We start from the raw sequence: 14,085 nt of genomic DNA, 5'->3' as shown, positions 1-14,085 counted from the left end.
TAGCATGAGTCGAAACCCATCGGTAAATTATAGTTAAATCCGAGTGGATTTTGGAGTACAAATCATCCAAAATAGTGAAGAAAAATGAGATCCCGAATCAGAAACAAAACGAAAATTCGTGTCAAGAAAACTGGGTTACTCATATGTGACTCACCTCCTTCGCGGCTACTGCTGCTACAGCTGCTAGAGACTGATAAAGATCCTGGAAACTTCACTGTGGGATTAGATCGTCGGAGAAGCAAGCAGTGGACGGCGGCTGTGAGGCAATGAAGGAGAATAGGGTGAGGAAGAGAGAGAATAGAGGTAAGGGAGAGAGAGAGAGAGAGAGAGAGAGAGAGAGAGAGAGAGAGAGGTGAGGGTTGTGCATCAGATAGAGAGAGAGAGTGTGACTCACCTCTTGGATTACTCGAATGTGACTCACCTCCTTCGCAGCTGCTGCTGTTGCAGCCGCCAAAGACCGATAAAGATCCTAGAAACTTCAGTATGGGATTAGATTGTCAGAGAAGCAAGCAGCGGATGGCAGCTGTGAAGTGAGGAAGAAGAACAGGGTGAGGAAGAGAGAGAACAGAGGTAAGGGGGGGGGGGGGGAGAGAGAGAGAGAGAGAGAGTTCTCAAAATTTGAAACAAATGGGTGAGACGTGGTCTTCATCAGGATTTCTTTGTCAATTTTATTTGTCAATTTTCTTTGTCACTAGCACTCTTCTTTGGAAAAAAGCCCTGTGGGCCCTAAATCAGCTTGATATATTTACCAAAATGCCATCCTCGTTCTCGGCCCTTGGATTGGTTTCGATCTCAGCCCTTAAACATGTCTTTTTTTTGCCATTGAAAATCCAAAATATTTACGAAAATGCCATCCAAAAGTTAGTTTGTGAGAGGACATTTTGAAAAAAAACCCATCCCTTCTCTCTCTCTCTCTCTCTCTCTCTCTCTCTCTCTCTCTATATATATATATATATATATATATATATACACACACACACACACACACACTAGTGGATAAAAAAAGAGGCACGATGCAATGCATTTTGAATAAAACATGTACATAGTTTTCATACCATTTTTCTTGCCTCTTGATTGTCTCTCCAAAAATCTATAGACGGGTTATATCTTGAAAAAAGAAGCTATCTAGTAATTAGAACACCCATACTATTTAGAAAAGTTTGAATCCATCACAGTGGCGCATTAACCGAACAAGAAAATCCAAAATTTAATATGCTTCTTGAACCCAACAAAATCCAATTGATTGAAGTACGAAAGAATATTAAAATAAAAGAATATTGTTAGTATCTCATCTTCAGTTGCAGAGCAGCCATTGAACATACTTCTTCCCCCCTCTCTTTCATCTCTGAACGTGAGATTTGGTTGATTTTGAATATGCATTTTTGTTTAAATAATCAAATCAAATAAAGTAAATGAGTAGAGAGATTTCAAATATAAAATTGAGCGAGGTTTATAAATTTCAAATTTCAAAAGATAATATAAAATATCGGACAAAAAGTACCTCAATAAGCAATATTATGACTTATTATCTTTCCTTTCGAGACATTTTATAATTTAATTAGAGCATAAGGAAAGAAAACTTTGGACATTCTATCTTCTAAGAGTAAGTGGCCAGTTTGGTATGAGAATGTGAATGAAATCGTGAATTAGTAAATCTTCTGTTCAAGAATGATTTATTGTCATCTCTTCCATTTCAACAACATAATTAGCACAAATCATGGAATCATTATAATCATGTGTAATATTTATTTTTACATTAGTGTAGGTTTATATATTAGAAAATATGATTTATTCAATCCAATGATCATAACCTTATCGGAAAGTACGATTGAACGGCTGTAGATGCTACTTTATTTGTATGCCTTGACATTTCTCAACAGAAACCGCTCTGTTTTGTAATATAGATAATATATATATATACTCTCTCTTCAGGTAAGAGTGCCCTCATTTTAAATAAAATGCAGACATCCCATTTTCTCATCTTTTTCGATCAAATTTCGATGATCCGAGCCGCTCAATGTGTTCAGAACGTGATTTTAAGGGTATTTGCGTGAGAAATTAGCAAAACAAAGTGACCAGGAATAACTTGATTTGAGCAGTTTTTATTTGAACCGTTCAATAAAAAATAAACAAAAACTACTCGGATCAAGCTCTTCACAATCTTTTTTTTTTTTGCTAATTTCTCATGGGTACCCTTAAAATTACGTTTTGAATATATTGAGCGGCTCGGATCATTGCAAATTGGTCAGAAAATGAGACGTCCTTAACAAATTAAGGGCACCCTTACCTGAAGTTTTGTGCATATTTTGCAAAAATTACATTAAAACCCCTAAACTTGATTCGTATCGCAGATTACTCCCTGTAGTTCTGCTTTTTTTAGTTTAACTCCAAAGATTTGGTCTTGTTTCCATTACTCCCTCCATCCCTAAATAAGTGTCCAATTTCACTTTTCCCAAATTTTTTAAATTAGTTATATCTTTTAATTTATACCATTTTTAATAATTTTTAAAATTTTGTATAATAGAACCAATTGAGATCTATCAAATAAGATCTATATTGCATATAAAAAATAATATGCTTTGGAACATATAAATAATTTTTTAAAATGTCCGGAATAGTAACATGGACATTTATTTAGGGACAGATGGAGTATCTTTTTTCTCTACAACTTATTGCCTTTAGGAGGTGTTTCCACCAACCTAAAAGTTGAGAATTATATATATTTTGTTTTGTACTTATTAATTAAAAAAAAACTTTGCGTTTGTAAGTTTTGTGTCAAACTTATATGTATTATTGGTTCGTCTCGACAAAAGGAATAGAAAAGTAAAAAATTATGATTTTTGCCCAAATTTTTTTAGGAAATATCCAATAAGAAGCCCAAAAGGTCAGCTTTTGATTTTTTTTCTTGAATATTTTTAAAAAATACTTGTGTAAAATTATAATCTTTTTTTTCCAATTGATCTCGCCGAGACGAACCAATAATACGTAAAAGTTTGGTGCAAAACTAACAAACACCATTTTTTTTTTGAATAATGACAAAACAAAAAAAGTTGTAGTCCACAACTTTTAGGTTATTGGAAACACTCCCTTAGTTAAGTTGTTTCCACTAAACTAAAACACCCAACACATTTTCTTCCTCCAAGGCCCAGAGCAGTACAAAAAAAAATTGTCTATATATGGCCGGTTTAGTGAAAATAGCTTGACAACATAGTAGCTAGTGACAAGAAGTTGTCCATACTTCTAACTTAGCGAAAACGCCACCTTAAGTCCTTAACAACAATGTCAATCTTATATGTATCCTACTTAACTTGTCAAACAGACAGTTTCAAAAAACCAAAAACTTGTCTAGTGGAGGCAAAAACCAACACATGCGTGTATCTAACCCTTTAAATTGGTTTAAAATGTTAAACTTCGAGTTACCAAACCATACTTATGCAATCAGGGATAGTTCCAGAATTTTAGTTCAGCAGTAATGAAAATGTATCAAAAAATTCTTACACCAAACACATTATAAACTAAAAATTGTTTTGGTTGAAAATTCTCTAGACGTACAATTTAGTCTGAAACATGGAGGTGATAAGAGAAAAGAGACAAGAAATAGACTCGGGAAAATACTTGACCCACGGGACCACAAAAAACGCAACTTTGGTACCTTATTTTGAATTTGTGTAGTCATTCAACCAAAAATTAATATAGTAGTTATGAACACCGCAACGCAACTGATATAGAATTCGTGTAAATAGGAATGCACAAAAAATTCGATGAATCGTGAAATCAATCCGGACCAAATCGATTTGTACCTTTTGGATTTTGTCCGTGGATAAATGGTCCGGACATAAATTCAAAAATTAGAAAACCTTGAGATAAGGATTAGCCCAGAGATATTTATTTTGAAATCATTGATTAAGCGAACTAGACCGTGAGATATTTACAAAGGAAAAAAATAAAAAAATAATGTAATATATAGTAAATAATAATAATCACCATTGTAGCTCACAAAAGATTTCTCTTAATCCAATTTCAGAGTGAGTTTCATGATATTGCCTGCTCTACAAAATGAAAGATCTACATTGTTTTTTTTTTTTTTTGAACTACTTTGCTGCTTTTCTTTGGAATGTGACCCGTGGACAATGCTCGAATTTGGTTACTTTGATTTAATGCTTGGATAATACTTTATTTTATTTTATTTTTGCTTGGATAATTAGAAGTTTGGAACCTGGAAAGTGGACTGAAATATTGGGTGTAATGCAATTGCTTAGAACCTAAAACCTGGATAAACTTAGGTAGTTTGGTTGTTGCTGGCTTGCTGCAATTTTTTCTTTTTCCTTTTTAGTTGTTATAATGTTACTAATGTATGCAGATTTGGTTTTTTTGGAATCTGAAAAATCTAGTAACAAATTTTGGTTGATGTAATCCATTGATAAAATTGGGACCGATTCATAACTCATGGATTGGATTGAAACCGGACCATGGAACTTTTGGTCTAGGCATGGATTGTATTTTTTAAAAACAGTAACTCGCAGATTAGGATTGGATTCATAGGAATCCGATCTGATCCGGACCATGCGCAACCCTACTTGCAAAGGATAAATTAGTGTTTGATTTAGATTTGTCTCGATATGAATTCCACTCTAGCTAAAAGAGTTAAATTTTTATTCGTGACAAGATTTCAAGGATTTAGTTTGATAGCAACGACCTCGACTATACTATGTCAGCATGATACCCATGACCTTGTATTTAAATAAAATTGGACGGCTTTTTATAGGAAGTACTGCCGAGGGAATATGATATTTTATGTTTTTTAAATTGTCCGGGCTCTATTTTCTAATCCAAGCATGTTTAAAAGATAATAGGGCTAATGCCTAAATCTTAGCTTGGTCAGGATCATTTGCCCTTTCACTAATCTGGATCATTTTTTCCCTTGCCCTCGCCCTCATAACCTCCCCATACAGAAACCCCAAAAAAACTTCAGCAAGAATCTCTTTTTTGGTACTTCATCTGTCTCAAGTTGCTGGACTAATAGAAAAAGTTGACCAATCTTAAGAATATGAAAATAAAGTACTTTTATGCATGATTTTTAAAATTTTTTTAATACCGAATTAAAGAAATCGTGAAGGATTTTAATTTGATGCAAAGATATTAATAGAATTATGTACAAAAATATTTTATTTTTTTAATCTGAAAATTACATGATTTGATGTAGGGGACGGCAATTCATGATTTGATTTGATGAAGCCGCAAAAGGGATGGGTTGCATATAGAGGTGGCAATTTTAACCCACATTTTTGAATCCGTTCAAATTTGTCCATTTATAATCCAACCTAACCTATCCATATTATATAATGGGTTAGAAGTAAAAGACCCAAACTTGGGTTTGGAAATTACTATATTAGCCCCTGAGGGCTGGACTCTCTTCTTTCGTCTTCTTCGTCTTCAATATTACTATATTAGCCCCTGAGGGCTGATGTCTTGCTCCCCGATCCACTGGACTATCTTCTTTTCGGAAATCACTGCATTTTTGGAATTTTTTAAATTAAAGCTAGTATAAATACTGGAGATAAAATTAGAAAAATTATTCAAAGCATCCAAAACTGAAAGAAAGAAAAGAAAATAAAAATTATAAACTTATTTTCGCGTGCACAACTCTCTCCCATCTTTTTCTCATTCTCTCACTACAATTCATTTCCCCCTTTACTGGCCCCTTGTATGGACCATGTACGAGATATAGGGCTGGGAAACTGATTCAGTGCTTTACAATTGATGGTCCGTGATATCTTGGATGGACAACTTGAATTCATTCGACCACCGTTTCGTTTCAACACCGCGTAAAAATTAAAATTCGACTTTGCCTTTTTTTTTTCTTTTTTTTTTATCGTCAGAGTATCCAAAACTCCTTTTTTTTTTCCCTTTTCGTTTTGTTCTTATTCAACTTTTTTCGTATTTGTTGTTTTGCAACAAGTATTTTACAATTTTTGATTTGCTCCAATCGGAAAAGTAAAAAAATTATGACTTTTACCCAAATATTTTTAAAAACATCTAAGTTAAAGCCCCAAAACCGGTTTTTTGGGATTTATCTTGAATATTATAAAAACTACTAGGGTAAAAGTAAAAAAAATTACTTTTTCGATTATCTCGTTAAGACGAACTAATAGGGGTAAAAAGTTTGTCGCAAAACAATCAAATAAAAAAAAAAATTGAATAGAGACCAAAAAAAAAAAAGGCACTTGACTTTTTAATCCAAACCTAAGTAGCGGCTTCGGCTCTTTGTAAGTCTCTCTCTACATACATAAACTAACCATATTCTGTACCCATATTCTTGTACAAGCATCATTGATTTTAATAGTAAAACCAGAGAATATTTCGTGTTTTTTTTTTAAGGCATGACTTGGGGTTTTTTTTTTCTTATCAATTCTGAAAGGTTCGTAAATGTGGTATTTGGGAAGTGCTACAATACACACTCCTTATTTGGGTGTGTATCATATGCACCCTTATTAAAATACACCAAAATGTTATGAATCCCAAAATGTTACGAATCTATTGCTAAAAAGTTACGAATCATATTGTTGAAAAGTTACGAATTTTTAGTATAAAAGTTACGATACGAAATAAAATGTTATGAATGACCGGTTCTACAAGTAATTTTTTATGAGGTGGCACAATATGAACCACACAATAGGTGCATATGGTACACACCTTAAATGGGTGTGTATTGAAGACTTTCCCATTTTGGTTTAGCAAGTCTGAGTTTCGATATAGGGGAATTAGTCTTTTTCTTTTTTCTTTAAAAAAAAAAAAAAAGGAAAGGAAAACGGGTTGGGTTGGGCGGGTTTGGGTTTGGCTTGACCCATATTCGACCCAACTCGTTTACTTTTTAACCCATATTTGACCCGCGACCCGTTTCAACCTGTCCAAAGCTCCCAGACCTACCCATTTGCCACCTCTAATTGCATACATTAGTAACATTACAACAACTAAAAAGGAAAAAGAAAAAAAGTTCACCGAAGACAAAAACAAGTACCACCAAATAATTGTCTTTTAGAGCTTAAATGCCTTATTTGTTTGAAAATTTTCAACATTGATGAATATTTTTATACGTTATTTCAGAATATGGTTGGTGTCCAATTGTTTGAATGACATCAAAATATTCAAATATACGTGAACCGACCATGATTATCAATTCATCGAGCAATCTGATTTTTTCCAATTTCGCTATGGGTACTACACTTATGTACCGAAGATATAGGTGTAAGGCCACATTCCAGAAATTTTTTAAAAAAATAAACAGTTTATTTCACATTTTCAAACTCAAAAATAAAATAAATAAAAAATAATTTTTCAATTTTTTTTTTGCATCATTTAAACAAAATTCATATTAAATATTTTTAGATTTCAATAAACCCATAATTTTTGAGCTTGAAATTGCATTTTTAAAAATAAAAACTTATCTTTTAGTTCCGGAACGGAGCCTAAAAGTCTGGCCCACCTACCCCATTTCCCGTTCAAATTGAATACTCCTATTTGTTTCCCAAATTTTGAGGTTCCCAATTTTTTCAAAGCTTCACTGCCATTACTTCAGTACTTGCTCTTCAAGATCGAGACCAGCAATTTGGATGAACAATCATTCAAACCACCACACCCACTAACACACCTATTCATACACCCATAGTTACAATAAGGGTGGAACCCGCACACATTATACATTCAATGTGTATATGCTCCACCCTTATTGTGAGTATGAGAATGAGTGTGTAAGTGGGGTGTGCAGGTTCCACCCTTGTTGTGGGTGTGTGTGTGTGAATGGATGTGTAAGTAAGTGTGGTGGTAGAATAATTGTTCATCCAAAGAAAAATTCTAACACAACACCCACTTACACATCAATTCTCACACTCACAATAAGGGTGGGCCCACACACACTAAATCAGTAATGACTGAAATTTGACTTTCTCTCTCTCTCTCTCTCTCTCTCTCTTCGATGTGCATAGTGTTGGGAAACTGAATCCCCAAGACCCAGTAATGACGCGTACAGATTAGACAATAAGAATTGTAAAATCTTATAAAGCGGAATTAGGGTTCTCCCTCAACTCCCTGCGACATGAACACTGGTTGAACTTGTTATAGCACACCTTGCTATAAACCACGAATACTGCTCGACCGTACCTTACGATCTTCTATCGTATTCCCTGCACGTCTAGAACACGAACCAAGTATGGACTCTTTCGTGATCTGTTTGCTCTCTCTAAGTCTGCCTTTATTTACTGAATAATAGAAAAACTTCAAAACTGACCTAGAGAGCATAACGTGTATATATAGGGCTAAGATAGGGACCTAAGGAGTAATACGTCTGGGCTTTTAGTGTAAATAAGAAAAAAACTAATCCTGCTAGGATTCTATTTCTTATTTCACTGATTATAATTCACCACACTACAGAATTATAATTGCACTCCCGTCCTTATCTCAATTATATTACGAGCTTTATGATATTAAATACTTATTAATCTCCCAACGTTAAGATTACAGATACCCGTTGATTAAAATAAATTACTAACAATCTCCCACTTAATCAACATCTTAACTTGAGACTATCCGCTTAACTTATTCGATATGTCGGATACAAATATCCAACTGCAGGGTTTGACATAATCGAAACTTATAAGCTTACTCAAGGGGTATCATCAATCCCTACTGGGACGTGGATTCCATCAATAATTAATAGTTGTCATATACATAATGTTGCTACCCAACTCACAGAGACTATTGACCGTATAAAGATCTCACTCTTTAACCCAACTCACCGAGACTATTGACCGTATAAAGATCTCACTCTTTAATGAATCAAAGTCAACAATATTAAATATACACCTCTAATAATTATTTTTGGATTAAAAGCATAAGCATTCATAATAACCATGAGGTTTCAATTGTCTTATAAAGTTAGTATAAAGACAATTATCTCAATACGGTCCCGTTCAATACACACAAAGTGTACTAGCACAATGAGTTAGAACAAGACCGTTCCCTGTAGTCAAGACAGACCTACTAAACATTGTACTACAGTCCTACCGATGGTGTGTCCAGTTCCATCTAAGACTGTGAACCATATCTTATATTTCACAAGAACCGATGATCTGATCTTCTGTGTGTAAGCCGAACTTTACACACTGGATCATCTACTTTGTAAAATAAAAGACACACATCACAACATACAAAAATATTATGCAAACATTACCCATAAAAGATTCTCATCAAAAATGGATAAATTGATTAATAATTAAATATTAATCCATCATATAAAAACATAATTTTTACATAATCTCCCAACAAACTCCCACTAAGACTCAAAACCATACTGCCTTGCATCTCACTCCCATTCCCTCTACGTAACTATCAAAAGTCTTAGCTGGTAAGCTCTTCGTAAAAGGATCTGCCAGGTTATTCGCCGATGCAATCTTGGTCACAGCAACATCACCTCTCTGTACGATCTCTCGAATCAGATGATACTTACGCTCAATGTGTTTGCTCTTCTTATGAGTCCTTGGCTCCTTCGAATTTGCAACTGCACTGCTATTGTCACAAATAGAGTGTAATGGCTGATTGTACTGAAGAGACCACTTCCAGATCCAACAAAAAGTTTCTAAGCCAAACAGCCTCCTTGGTTGCTTCAGAAGCTGCCACATACTCTGCCTCCATGGTAGAATCAGCAATGCAAGATTGTTTGATACTCCTCTAACTTATGGCTCCACCCTCATAAGGTAAACACATATCCTGAAGTAGAGTTTCTGGAATCCCTATCTGACATAAAGTCTGAGTCTGTGTACACATGAGGTACCAGACTATCTGACTGGAACACCAACATATGATCTCTAGTTCTTTTCAGATACTTGAGTATATGTTTCACTGCAGTCCAATGTTCTTGCCCTGGATTAGACTGAAATCTGCTAACCATGCCAACGGCAAAGCAAATATCAGGTCTAGTACACAACATAGCATACATAAGGCTTCCTACTACCGAGACATAAGGAACTGCCTTCATTTTCTCTATCTCTTCAGGTGTTTTAGAACACTGATCCTTGGATAGGTTGATTCCATGTCTAAAAGGGAGGAACCCTTTCTTGGAATCTTGCATGCTAAAACGGGCTAGAATGACATCGATATAAGTAGCTTGTGATAAGCCCAACATCCTATTCTTGCGATCTCGTATAAGCTTAATCCCTAGGATGTGACCAGCTTTTTCCAAGTCCTTCATTTCGAATTGGCCGGATAACCACACTTTCACTGAAGATAACATTCCCACATTGTTTCCGATGAGTAGGATATCATCGACATATACTACTAGAAACACTACAACTTTTCTGTTGCGCTTCTTGTACACACATGACTCATCCGGACATTGATCAGAACCAAAAGACTTGATTGCTTGATCAAAACGAATGTTCCAAGATCTAGATGCCTGCTTAAGCCCATAAATAGATTTCTTAAGCTTGCACAACATGTGCTGCTGACCTTTTGCTATGAATCCATCTGGTTGCACCATATAGATACACTCATCTAGATTTCCATTAAGGAACGCGGTTTTTACATCCATTTGTCAAATCTCATAATCGAGATGAGCCGCAATGGATAAGAGAATCCGGATGAACTTAAGCATGGCTATTGGCGAATAAGTTTCCTCATAGTCAATCCCTTCTTTCTGAGTATACCCTTTCGCAACAAAGCCTAGCTTTGAAGGTATGTACCTTCCCGTCCGCCCCTCTCTTCTTCTTATAGATCCAATTGCATCCAATGGGTTTAATCCCTTCAGGTGGTTCTACAAGATCCCAAACCTGATTAGAGTACATAGACTCCATCTCTGATTTCATAGCCTTTTGTCAAAGTTCCACATCTTTATCTTGAAGTGCCTCATTGTAGTTACAGGGTTCGGCATGCTGATCATCAGGGATCATTTCAAAAGACTCTCCCAACAACGTATACCAACTGGGTGGAACAGTAACCCTCATACTACGACGAGGTACCGGTGTGTCAATAGGTGCCTCTATAAAAGTCTCTTGTGGCATTTCCTCTTGCACTATTGGTGGTAAAGAAGTTTGTGCCGGTCTCTCTCCTCTCAATTCCTCTAGAACAATTTTACTTTTGGGTTTGTAGTCTATCACATAGTCCTCTTCTAAGAACTGGGCATTAGTGCTAACAATGACCTTCTTATCCATAGGACTATAAAACAGACCACCTCTCATTCCTCTAGGGTACCCTACAAACAAACAAACTTCTGTCCTCGATTCCAATTTATCTACGTTCCCATCCCGCACATGTGCTGGACTACCCTAAACCCGAACATGCTGCAGACTAGGTTTGCGCCCAGTCCATAGTTCTGTGGGTGTAGATGGTACTGACTTAGATGGTACGAAGTTAAGAATATACGCTGCTATTTCTAGTGCATGTCCCCAAAACGAAATTGGTAAATCTGAATAACTCATCATTGATCTTACCATATCCGTAAGAGTCCTATTCCTCCTCTATGCTACACTATTTTGTTGTGGCATACCTGGAGCTGACAACTGGGATGTAATCCCTTCAGCTGACAAGTAGTCTCTAAACTCTCCCAAGAGGTATTCACCACCACGATCAGATCGTAGTGTCTTGAGACATTTACCCAAACGCTTTTCCGTTTTTGCCCTATACTCCCTGAATTTCTCAAAGCATTCGGACTTACAGTGCATCAAATAAATGTATCCATACCTTGAGTAATCGTCAATAAAAGTGTCAAAATACTCAAAACCACCTCTTGCTTGGACATTCATAGGCCCACACAAATCAGAGTGAACCAATTCCAACGGCTCTTTGGCTCTATATCCTTTTGCTGAAAAAGGTCTTTTGGTCATCTTATCTTCCAAACAGGATTCACAGACTGGAAGTTCCTTAACTTCCAATGAACCTAAAGGTCCATCTTTAACCAGTCTAAAAATCCTATTCAGATTAATATGACCAAGGCGTAAGTGCCAAAGATACGTTTGGTTCAATTTAGAAGGCTCTTTTCTCTTACATGGCAAATTATTAGTGTTATTCAATTCATGCAGTTGCACTGTAGAAAATATAGGATTAATAATGTAGAGATCATCCACCAATGAACCAGAACAAATAAAACGTTTATTTAACTTAATAACCACAGAGTCATTAAAATAAACCAAATATTCATCCTTTATTAACTTAGAAACTGAAACCAAGTTTCTTTTAATAGTAGGAACATAAAGACAATCTCTCAAAATTAAACTCTTATTACTACTAAAATTTACAAAAACATTTCCTACTGCAACTGGTGCCACTCTCGTAGCATTTCCCATATGTAAATAAATCTTCCCATCACTGAGTCTTCTGGTTTTCTGGAACCGTGCAATGAATTGCAAACATAATTAGTGGCTCCCGTATCTACACTCTAGGTACTGGTAGATAGCACCGCTAAACATGATTCAACAACTAGTGAAAAAGATTTACCTTGTTTGTTCACTTTATTGAGAAAAATCGAACATTCCTTCTTCCAGTGTCCTTTCTGCTTGCAGTGAAAACACTTGCCCGTAGGCTTTTTCACTCTACCTTGAGGTGCATGAACTGCCTCCACAACTTTTTTTTGAAACTTATTCTGCTTCTTCTTGCCTTTTGGCTTAGAAGTAGAAGCCTTCTCTACCACTAGCACTGATGGTGGTTTCTTCCAACCAAAAGACCCTCAGCTGCTTGGAGTTTCTTAAGAAGTTCCGTCAAAGATAAATGCATTTTATTTATAGAATAAGTCAGGCGAAACTACTTAAAACTCTCAGACTGCAGTGAGTTAAGAACAAAATCGATTTGGGTTTCCCCATCAATTTCAGCTCCAAGGATCTCTAGTTCATCAAAAAGAGCTATCATCTTCTGATAGCTTCAGAACATGATCCCTAATTGGGGTCCCTTCAACATGGGTGATGCTCACCAATTCCTTCATAGCAACTAGCCTTGCTGCTCGATTCTGATCCCAAACATTTCTTTGAGGTTCAGCATCATATCGGAAACAATTTTCATAGCTTGATGCTGATGTTGCAATATATTCGACATAGAAGCCAAAATATAACACCGCGCCATCTCATCAGCCTTAACCCAATCTTTATAAGGCTTTGCTTTCTGTTCTGTGGCATTCTCTTCAGGTATAGAAGGGCACGCCGTAGATAGCACATATTTGTGGCCCTCAGCAGTTAACACAATATTCAAGTTTCTTTTTCAATCAACATAGTTTGGTCCAGTAAGTTTATTTTCTTTAAGAATAGTGGCAAGTGGATTGAAAGAACCCATTTTTGAATCTGAGAATCAAATAACATAACAATCAATTATGAAGGGCAATAAAAAACTTTGAATTTCATTTTAATATAGATTCCCTCTACCACATGTTAAAAGAAAAACATTGGCAACCCTACACACAGTGAAGAGCATGCCTCGATGGGAAGTCTCTAATCTTTATCATTCGTGTAGATAGGCACAACCTTTTAATTTTACTATCTAGACATTATACCGTGCCAAGTAAAATTAAATAGTCAATATAGTTTCGGTCCTATAAATAATAATAGTGACTCAGATGATGAGGATACTATTATTTACAGCTAAGTGTATACCATTACCTAGCCCCATGACCCATTGTTCCGTTATGAATTGCCTCAGATGGTGAAGTAATTCACACAACAATTATCATAGACCTATCCTTTAAGGAAGTCTGTACCGATGAGACCATAATTAATTTTGCCGGGGGGGGGGGGGGGGGGGGGGGGGGGGGGGTGGGGAAGGTTCTAAAATCATCACATAAAATTAATTACATCATCTACATCCTAGTAATGGAGACTGTGGGATTTATAAAAATAAACTCCATCTCCCACTTAGTTATTTAAAAAAAAATTTGTGAGGGTTATCAAAATTTTTGAGTTTGCAAAAAACGTGATCTAGGTCAAAGGCCATATATTACCATGTTATCCCAATATGGTAAACTATCACATATGCAAACACTCATAGAAACATGCATAAACATAAATAAGGAAACATAATAAAATATGCATCACAACTATTATGGTCAAAGATGCA

Source organism: Rhododendron vialii, chromosome 12a (assembly GCF_030253575.1).
Source record: "Rhododendron vialii isolate Sample 1 chromosome 12a, ASM3025357v1".
NCBI classification, from domain to species: Eukaryota; Viridiplantae; Streptophyta; class Magnoliopsida; order Ericales; family Ericaceae; genus Rhododendron; species Rhododendron vialii.
This window is presented reverse-complemented; position numbering follows the sequence as displayed.